Source organism: Amblyraja radiata, chromosome 45 (assembly GCF_010909765.2).
Source record: "Amblyraja radiata isolate CabotCenter1 chromosome 45, sAmbRad1.1.pri, whole genome shotgun sequence".
Lineage (NCBI taxonomy): Eukaryota > Metazoa > Chordata > Chondrichthyes > Rajiformes > Rajidae > Amblyraja > Amblyraja radiata.
In genome coordinates, this window is record NC_046000.1 from 3,289,534 (window position 1) to 3,300,888 (window position 11,355).

Below are 11,355 nucleotides of genomic sequence, written 5' to 3' on the forward strand. Positions count from 1 at the left end.
GCCACCATTTGCAGTAAGTAGTGCCTTTCAACTTCAAGCCACAATATGCAGTTAGTGCCTTTCAACTTCAAGCCAATGCACCCACGCCCCCATATGCCGTACGTAATAACCATATAACCATATAACAATTACAGCACGGAAACAGGCCATCTCGGCCCTACAAGTCCGCGCCGAACAATTGTTTCCCTTAGTCCCACCTGCCTGCACTCATACCATAACCCTCCATTCCCTTCTCATCCATATGCCTATCCAATTTATTCTTAAATTATACCAACGAACCTGCCGCCACCACTTCCACTGGAAGCTCATTCCACACTGCTACCACTCTCTGAGTAAATAAGTTCCCCCTCATGTTACCCCTAAACATCTGTCCCTTCATTCTGAAGTCATGTCCTCTTGTTTGAATCTTCCCTATTCTCAAAGGGAAAAGCTTGATCACATCAACTCTGTCTATCCCTCTCATCATTGTAAAGACCTGTATCAAGTCCCCCCTTAAACTTCTGCGCTCCAGAGAATAAAGACCTAACTTATTCAACCTATCTCTGTAACTTAGTAGTTGAAACCCAGGCAACATTCTAGTAAATCTCCTCTGTACTCTCTCTATTTTGTTGACATCCTTCCTATAATTGGGCGACCAAAATTGTACACCATACTCCAGATTTGGTCTCACCAATGTCTTGTACAATTTTAAAATTACATTCCAGCGTCTATACTCAATGCTCTGATTTATAAAGGCTAGCATACCAAAAGCTTTCTTTACCACCCTATCTATATGAGATTCCACCTTCAAGGAACTATGCACGGTTATTCCCAGATCCCTCTGTTCAACTGTATTATTCAATTCCCTACCATTTATCATGTACGTCCTATTTTGATTTGTCCTGCCAAGGTGTAACACCTCACATTTATCAGCATTAAACTCCATCTGCCATCTTTCAGCCCATTTTTCCAAATGGCCTAAATCACTCTGTAGACTTTGGAAATCCTCTTCATTATCCACAACACCCCCTATCTTGGTATCATCTGCATACTTACTAATCCAATTTACCACCCCTTCATCCAGATCATTGATGTACATGACAAACAACAAAGGACCCAACACAGATCCCTGAGGCACCCCACTAGTCACCTGCCTCCAACCCGACAAACAGCCATCCACCATTACCCTCTGGCTTCTCCCATTCAGCCACTGCTTTTAATGCCTTTTAACTTCAAGCCATTGCACCCAAGCCACCATTTGCAGGAAGTAGTGCCTTTCAACTTCAATCCACACCCAAGCCACACCCAAGCCATCATTTGCAGTAAGTAGTGCCTTTGAACTTCACCAAGCAACATTTGCAGTTAGTAGTGCCTTTCAACTTCATGCCACCATTTGCAGTAAGTGGTGTATTTCATCTTCAAGCCAAAACTCCCAAACCACCATTTGCAGTAAGTAGTGCATTTCAACTTCAAACCAAAGCTCCCAAGCCACCATTTGCAGTAAGTAGTGCCGTCAGATGGCGCAATAGGCGAAGTGTTCGGCTGGCAACCGGAAGGTAGCTGGTTCGAATACCGCCTGGAGTGCATACTGTCGTTGTGTCCTTGGGCAAGACACTTCACCCACCTTTGCCTGTGTGTGTCCTTGGGCAAGACACTTCAACCACCTTTGCCTGTGTGTGTGGATGTAATTATGTGAAGCACTTTGAGGTCAATGCAAGTTGACTAAAAATGTGCTATATAAATAAAGAAATTTAATTTAATTAATTTCAACTTCAAGCCACAATTTGCAGTAAGTAGTGCCTTTCAACTTCAAGCCAATACACCCACGCCACCATTTGCAGTAAGTAATGCCTGTTAACTTCAAGCCATTGCACCCAAGCCACCATTTGCAGTAAGTAGTGCCTTTCAACTTCAAGCCACACACAAGCCACCATTTGCAATTAGTAGTGCCTTTCAACTTCAAGCCAAAGCAACCAAGCCACCATTTGCAGTAAGTAGTGCCTTTCAACTTCATGCCACCATTTGCAGTAAGACGTGTCTTTCAACTTCAAGCCACACCCAAGCCACAACCAAGCCACCATTTGCAGTAAGTAGTGCCTTTCAACTACAAGCCAAACCAACCAAGCCACCATTTGCAGTAATAGTGCCTTTCAACTTCAAATCAAAGCTCCCAAGCTACCATTTTCAGTAAGCAGTGCCTTTCAACTTCAAGCCAAAGCAACCACGCCACCATTTGTAGTAACAGTGCCTTTCAACTTCAAGCCAAAGCTCCCAAGCCACCGTTTGCAGCAAGTAGTGCCTTTCAACTTCATGCCAAATTTGCAGTAAGTAGTGTCTTTCAATTTCAAGCCACACCCAAGCAACCATTTGCAGTAAGTAATACCTTTTAACTTCAAGCCAAAGCACCCAAACAACGATTTGCAGGCAATGTCTTTTTACTTCAAACAAACCATATTTTCATTGTCAAACCACATTAAAGGGTCTCACAGTTATGTAGACATTTGTTGAGTGTTATTCAGAGCTCAGAGAGACGTGACCCTTGGCTTCATCCATATTGAAGAGACTGAGTGAGGCACACCACTCCCTGGTGTTATAGTCCCCCCCCTTCCCTCCAGCAGGGACAGCAGAGAGTATGGTGCATTTTTTTAAGCATTAATATCTCTCTGATTTCTCATCGTTGGAAAAAATCCTCTACTCATTTAAGGCGGAGGGGGGGCTCTAAGCAGGGTGGCCAAAGATGACGGCCGTATGTGGCGGCGTTCTGTCGGAAATCGCAGCAAAGTGGGCCAAAAGCGGTCAAGATCAGAGTTTTAGTAATATAGATATATACATATATAATATATATATATACATATATAATATATATATATACATATATATATATATAAAAACACAGACAAACATACAAACACAAGCCCAAAACAGGTTCCTAGTCTTGCCCTTATTAGCTGCGCAGACCTACTAGCGGGAATATTCGCGGACATTTTTCATCTCTCCCTACTCCGTTCTAATGTACCACCTGTTTCAAGATGGCCAGCATCATACCAGTGCCAAAGAAAAACATCTCTCCTGCCTTGACATCCACCATAATGAAATACTTTGTCAGTCAGTCTGTCAGTCAATTGTATTCGTCACGTGCACATAAAGTGCAGTAAAATGAAGTTGCCAGCAGCAGTTCAATAAAAAAAGCACACAATACACAATAACATGTTAACACAAACATCCACCACAGCATTCACCACTGTGGTGGAAGGCACAACATCTTGTCAGTCCTCCTTCATTTCCCCCCGAAGTAGGGACCACAACCATCCGCAGTCGCCGCTGCAGGCGTCTAAATGTGCAGACAAGGTAAGTCCAGGTAGGTCATTATTCTGTGCCTCTCCACCGGAGACCGCGACTTCAAGATGGTGTAGGTCGCTTGCCGGCGGTCGAAGATCAAAAGTCCCCTCCGCGCCGTCGCCAGAAGAACCGCAGACCGCAGGGCCGGCGGTCTAAGATCTTCTGCAGGGATCCCCGGCGAGGGATACCGTTCCGGGGGTTTAGTCCCCGCCGCGCCCGCAGTAGAAGTAGGCCGCGGGCCGGCGGTCGGAACTCTTCACATCCGGTGTCCCGAACGGGGGATCCCAGGCTCCGGACACCGCGCCAGCAGGAGCTCCGCAGACCGCTAGTTATGGGTCGAATTCTCACCAGCAGCATTGACCCACTGCAGTTCGCCTACCACCACAAAAGATCCACGGACGAACTCATCCTTGGAACACCTGGATAAGAGATACACCAACGACTGACACGGATTCATAAAATGTAACCCTGTCTTTAGTATCATTATACAATCCAAGCTTATTATGAAACTCGCGGGACTTGTAGACAGCACACACCTCTCCAACTGGATCATCGACTTCCAGTCCAACAGAACCCAATCAGTGTGTATAGGGGAGAATTCATCCTCTACGTTAATGTACAACAATAGTGCTGCCGGGGTTTCGTGTGAGAGCCCTGGTACCCTCATTGACAGCACAATAGGGGTACCACACCGTGCGCAGCGGCCCGATAGGGCAGCCTGGAGGCATATTGTCTTGGGCAGCTGGGCGGCATAAAAAAAACTGCTGCCTCTGATGCTGATACCCATATTCAGTACTGGAGAGTAACACGTTGTATGTGCTGCTGGTGTGATGGGGGTAGACAAACTTTGTCCCGCAATGATTAAGAGTCCACCCATCCATTCAAAAGGATAACGAGGGATAACATTGGTCCATTAGAGAGTCAGAGTGGCCAACTATCTGCAGAGCCAAAAGAGATGGGGGAGATATTGAACAGTTTATTTTCTTCGGTATTCACCAAGGAGAAGGATATTGAATTATGTGAGGTAAGGGAAACAAGTAGAGTAGCTATGGAAACTATGAGGATCAAAGAAGAGGAAGTACTGACACTTTTGAGAAATATAAAAAGTGGATAAGTCTCCAGGTCCGGACAGGAAATTCCCTAGGACATTGAGGGAAGTTAGTGTAGAAATAGCAGGAGCTATGGCAGAAATATTTCAAATTTCATTAGAAACGGGAATAGTGCCGGAGGATTGGCGTACTGCGCATGTTGTTCCATTGTTTAAAAAGGGGTCTAAGAGTAAACCTAGCAATAAAAGACCTGTTAATTTGAAGTCAGTGGTGGGCAAATTAGTGGAAAGAATACTTAGAGATAATATATATAAGCATCTGGATAAACAGGGTCTGATTAGGAACAGTCAACATGGATTTGTGCCTGGAAGGTCATGTTTAACTAATCTTCTTGAATTTTTTGAAGATGTTACTCGGGAAATTGATGAGGGTAAAGCAGTGGATGTTGTGTATATGGACTTCAGTAAGGCCTTTAACAAGGTTCCTCATGGAAGGTTGGTTAAGAAGGTTCAATGGTTGGGTATTAATGGTGGAGTAGCAAGATGGATTCAACAGTGGCTGAATGGGAGATGCCAGAGAGTAATGGTGGATGGTTGTTTGTCAGGTTGGAGGCCAGTGACGAGTGGGGTGCCACAGGGATCTGTGTTGGGTCCACTGTTGTTTGTCATGTACATCAATGATCTGGACGATGGTGTGGCTAAATTAGATTAGTAAGTATGCAGATGATACTAAGATAGGTGGGGTTGCGGGTAATGAAGTAGAGTTTCCAAAGTCTACAGAGAGATTTATGCCAGTTGGAAGAGTGGGCTGAAAGACTGGCAGATGGAGTTTAATGCTGATAAGTGTGAGGTGCTACATCTTGGCAGGACAAATCAAAATAGGACTGTACATGGTAAATGGTAGGGAATTGAAGAATGTAGGTGAACAGAGGGATCTGGGAATAACTGTGCACAGTTCCCTGAAAGTGGAATCTCATGTAGATAGGGTGGTAAAGAAAGCTTTTGGTGTGCTGGCCTTTATAAATCAGAGCATTGAGTATAGAAGTAGGGATGTAATGTTAAAATTGTACAAGGCATTGGTGAGGCCAATTCTGGACTATGGTTTACAATTTTGGTCGCCTAATTATAGGAAGGATGTCACCAAAATAGAGAGAGTACAGAGGAGATTTACTAGAATGTTGCCTGGGTTTCAGCAACTAAGTTACAGAGAAAGGTTGAACAAGTTAGGGCTTTATTCTTTGGAGCGCAGAAGGTTAAGGGGGGACTTGATAGAGGTTTTTTAAATGATGAGAGGGATAGACAGAGTTGACGTGGAAAAGCTTTTCCCACTGAGAGTAGGGAAGATTCAAACAAGGGGACATGACTTGAGAATTAAGGGACTGAAGTTTAGGGGTAACATGAGGGGGAACTTCTTTACTCAGAGAGTGGTAGCTGTGTGGAATGAGCTTCCAGTGAAGGTGGTGGAGGCAGGTTCGTTTTTATAATTTAAAAATAAATTGGATAGTTATATGGATGGGAAAGGAATGGAGGGTTATGGTCTGAGCGCAGGTATATGGGACTTGGGGAGATTATGTGTTCGGCACGGACTAGAAGGGTCGAGGTGGCCTGTTTCCGTGTTGTAATTGTTATATGGTTATATGGTTAACTGCCCACACGGAATTCAGGCTGAAACCACATCGACCTGATCTTTAACTCTGTTTCTCTCTCATGACACGGCCATGCCTGACATTGAGACATTTCAAACTATAATTCAGGAACAGTCTCGTTTCTCTGATTCCGGGATCCGTGTCGTTCCTGTCCGTCCGAAGATACACTGATCGATTGTCGTCAAACATTTCCTTATTTGAGCCTAATTGTTGAGACCGCAGTAGTCGTGGCCGAGTGGTTAAGGCGATGGACTGCAAATCCATTGGGGTTTCTCCGCTCAGGTTCGAATCCTGCCGACTACGGGACCAGCAAATCCGCTCAAAATTACCAGCGTGCATGTGGAATTTTTGATGGGCCTTTGGTTGTCTGCTCCCAGAGTAAACACATAATTTATTTCCTGTTGTTCCAGGCTGCACACTGTTTCGAATTAACTTCATACAATTTCATTGTTGACTCCTGTCCTAATCCTTGGAACCTATGTCACAGGTACATTGTTTCTCATGTAAACCAACGCTCAAGAGGAAGCGAATATTGGAATGCCCTTCCTAAAAGAGCCGTGGATAAGTGAATGACTAACATTTGAATTTCTATGAATATTTTGAAGTCGGTTGGATGAATGATTATAACGTATTGTGTGAAAGGTCACCTTGGAGTTTGGAATGCAATGTTGAGACCATCTACTTTAGATTAGTTGTTTATTGTCAAGTGTATCGATGAACAGTGAAACGTATGTTGTTGCGTGCTATCCAGTTCACGAAACAATTATAATGATGGCAATGGTTCAATGGTTTAATGGTGTCTTTACTGCCACTCGTAGCAGTTAGAATGAATACATTAATTTGCACACAGTTCAGTGACTATCCGCGAACGTAAGCACAATCGATCCCGGTCATTAAATAATGTACGGAACAGACCACTGTTTCCAGTCCCAAATGCACATCCCCAAAGCATGGGGATTGACAATCTGCGAATTATGAACACTGTATATTATAAACTGTACAAGTGGAGGCGAAGGCGTTGCGGAGGAGCCGGTGCGAATTCAGCCATGTGTTAGGGTAGGGAGAAGGCCAGGGGGGGGGGGGTGGGAAGGCAATTGGGTTTCTTGGGGAGAAAATGAGTGAAAAGATCCTGTTGGGAAGATAGAACAGGAAGGCTGTTGGGTGCTTAAAATTGGAAAACATAATTGTTCATGCCGTTAGGTTTGTAAGCTACCGTCTCTGAATATGCGATGGTGTCCCGTCATTTTGCTTGTGACCTCACTTTGATAGTTGAGGAGTCCCAGGAAAGGAAGGTCACATGGACAGAAATGCTACACTATCGCTTTACCGCCTTCAAGGACCCAAGCAGTATCCATGTGCGGCAGAGGTTCACCTGCTACGCCATCAACCTCATCAATTGTATCCGCTTCTCTAGATGTCAGCTGCTCTACATCGGTGAGAGCAAGCGTAGGTTTGGCGATCGCTTCGCCGAACACCTCCGCTCGGTTCACAATAACCAAGCTGATCTCCCGGTGGCTTAGCACTTCAAATTCCTCCTCCCATTCAGAATCCGACCTTTCTGTCCTCGGCCTCCTCCATGGCCAGAGTGAGGACCACCGTAAATGTAGACAGCGGCACCTAATATTTCGCTTGGTCAGTTTGCACCCCAGCGGTATTAACATTGACTTCTCCAATTTCAGGTGGTCCTTACTTTCTCCTCCCCATCGCAGTTCTCCCTCAGTCAACTGGCTCGTCTTCCTTTCTTCCCCGCCCACCCTCACATCATTCTGAAGAAGGGTTTAGGCCCGTAAATAGTAGCCTATTCCCTTCGCGCCATAGATACTACATCCCTGTTGAGTTGCTCCAGCATTTATGTCGACCTTCGATTTTCCATTATCTGCAGTCCCTTCTTAAACATGAAAGATTGATGTTCATTCTCAGGGATTGGAGGTTCTAGCGTACCTGATCGGGGATTATCTACAAATCAGGGGCTTAGATTGTCGAGCATTCCTCCGCCACGACGCGCTGAAATTTGGATCCAATCACTTGAGTGGGGGGTAAATGTAGAAATTCGGATCACTTTTAAGTATCTCCAACCCTTGAATCCACAAGCCATTGGAGAGATATTATGCTCATCTAAGACTTGTGCATTGAGAAAGCCTCAGTTGATGAAGTTAACGTCGCCCACTACGACAACTATGAACCTTTTAATAACTGCCAACATTATATTGCTCTATCATTTGTTATGTTTTGGGAAGTCTACAGCTTAATTACATTAGATTGCACCTATCTCATTTCTGAGCTTTGTTGACGAACACAACTCTGTGCCATCGTAACATTGTGTCTGATTAGAAGTGCAACTAGTTCACTTCTTTTAGTTCCTTCTCTATCATGTATGAAACATCAAAACCAAGCTGAGCTGCTATTTCTGTCCCTCCCGCCACGAATATTAGTAATGGCAGCCATCGTAGTGCACTGAAACAGGCTCTAAATCCTTTAAGATGCAGGCTCTGCTATGTACGCGGAAATTTGCGCTGAAATAAACACGCATCATCCATTTGGTTTCACCACATCCTGAAAAATCTCCTTGTCTTCCTTCCGTTTATAGTTACCGGTAATAGCCTCCAACTTCCCAACAGTTCTTCCATTTGTGCATCCTCCACGCTGGTTTCCACCACCCGTTCCAACTAATTGAAGCCCTACCGAATAGCACTACTGAGCTCACTCAAAGTACATTGTATCCTCCAATTCACGTGTAACCAGATCATTTGGTAAAGTTGAATTCTGCCCCAGAATAGTTGTCAGAGGTAAAGATCTGAATCGCGGATCTGGCATACTCCGTGGATTATAGCCCTCGTGACCCTGATATTCAACGTCCAACTGAACTCCTCGTACCATGTAGTCTGTCGCTGCATCTCATGCGTTTACCTACAAATGGTATCTGTGCATCAAGTATAATGACATCCGGTTGTTCAACATCCGCAATGGGAATGTTCTATAGCAGCTCCGAATCAACAGGCCCCGAGTTCCGAGATGCAGCACCTCATCCCGGATGTATGATTGCGGTTACAGAATATTCTGACTGCTCCACTAAGCAATGAGATTCCCATCTGAATCGCGCTGTCTGTCCCCACACATTCCCGGTCTGCTTCCAAGCCAGGTCGAGTGCCCGAGAACAGATTGATTCTGCTGCTATTCTTCCCTCAAATTTCACCCGCAACAGGGTACACGTGCTGTCCGGAAAGCGGGTGGGTGTCCAAATGGGATTTCTGCATCACTTCTACACCGATGCCTGGTAGGCATCTGCTGCCTGCATGCACCTGAGATACGACTACCTCACTGTAACTCCAAAATATGGCGTTCTCTTGCTTGCAGACAATTCTGCGGACACCAGCCGCATCTACAGTTCATAGGAACATAGAAACATAGAAAATCGGTGCAGGAGTAGGCCATTCGGCCCTTCGAGCCTGCACCGCCATTCGATATGATGATGGATGATCATCCAACTCAGTATCCCATCCCTGCATTCTCTCCAAACCCCCTGATCCATTTAGCCACAAGGGCCACATCTAACTCCCTCTTAAATATAGCCAATGAATTGGCCTCAACTACCTTCTGTGGCAGAGAATTCCACAGATTCACCACTCTCTGTGTAAAACATGATTTTCTCATCTCGGTCCTAAAATACTACCCTCTTGTCCTTAAACTGTGACACCTAGGTCTGGATTTCCGCAACATCGGGAATAATCTTCCTGCATCTAGCCTGTCCAACCCCTTAAGAATTTTGTAAGTTTCTATAAGATCCCCACCCCTTAATCTTCTGAATTCAAGCGTGTTTAAGCCGAGTCTATCCAGTCTTTCTTCGTATGAAAGTCCTGCCATCGCAGGAATCCGTCTGGTGAACCTTCGCCGTACTCCCTCTATGGCAAGAATGTCTTTCCTCAGATTAGGAGACAAAACATGTACGCAATACTCCAGGTGTGGTCTCACCAAGACCCTGTACAACTGCAGTATAACTTTCCTGCTCTTATACTCAAATCATTTTGCTATGAATGCTAATATACCATTTGCTTTATTCACTGCCTGCTGCACATGCATTCCTACCTTCAATGACAGTTGTACCATGACACCCAGGTCTCGTTGCATCTCCCCTTTTTCTAATCGGCCACCATTCAGATAAAAGTCTACCTTCCTGTTTTTGCCACCGACGTGGATAACCTCACATTTATCCAAATTATACTGCATCTGCCATGCATTTGCCCACTCATCCAGCCTATCCAAGTCACCTTGCAGCCTCCTAGCATCCTCCTCACAGCTAACACTGCCCCCCAGCTTCGTGTCATCCGCAAACTTGGAGATGTTGCATTCAATTCCCTCATCTAGATCATTAATATATATTGTAAATAGCTGGGGTCCCAGCACTGAGCCTTGCGGTACCCCACTAGTCACTGCCTGTCATTCTGCAAAGGACCCGTTTACTCCTACTCTTTGCTTCCTGTCTGCCAGCCAGTTCTCTATCCACATCAATACAGAACGCCCAGTACCGTGTGCGTTAAGTTTGTATACTAATCTCTTATGTGGGACCTTGTCGAAAGCCTTCTGAAAGTCCAGGTATAACACATCCACTGGTTCTCCCTTATCCACTCTACTAGTTACATCCTCGAAAAATTCTATAAGATTCGTCAGACATGATTTACCTTTCATAAATCCATGCTGACTTTGTCCAATTAATTCACCACTTTCCAAATGAGCTGCTATCCCATCTTTATTAACTGACTCCAGAATTTTCCCCACCACCGATGTTAGACTAACTGGTCTGTAATTACCCGTTTTCTCTCTCCTTCCCTTTTTAAAAAATGGGGTTACATGAGCTCTCCAGAATCTAAAGAGTTTTGAAAAAATTATCACTAATGCATCCACTATTTCTGCGGCTACTTCATTAAGTACTCTGGGATGCAACTTATCTGGCCTGGGGATTTATCGCCCTTTAATCAATTCAATTTACCTAACACCACTTCCCGGCTAACCTGGATTTCACTCAGTTCCTCCATCTCATTTAACCCCCGGTCCCTTACTATTTGCGGCAGATAATTTATGTCTCCCTTAGTGAAGACAGAACCAACGTAGTTATTCAATTGGTCTGCCATAACCTTGTTCCCCATGATCAAATCGCCTGTTTCTGACTGCAAGGGACCTACATTAGTTTTTTTATTTTTTTATTATTTTTTTTTTTTATCAGCAGTACAGTAAATGACATTTTTAGCTTTGCAAACGATAGAAACAAAAGAAGTAAGGAAAATGAGCAAGAATCGTGAAGGTGCAGGAAAGTGTTGGGAGAAGAGAGCCCCTTAGGGAAGAAATTAG

The 11,355-nt window shown here is 44.6% G+C and overlaps 1 non-coding gene across 1 annotated transcript; it reads left to right on the forward strand.

Annotated features, from left to right (window-relative positions):
* Window positions 1-6,233: 6,233 nt before the first annotated feature.
* Window positions 6,234-6,315, forward strand: trnac-gca. The gene has a single exon. It is a non-coding gene; the product is annotated as a tRNA-Cys (tRNA).
* The last annotated feature ends 5,040 nt before the right edge of the window (window positions 6,316-11,355 follow it).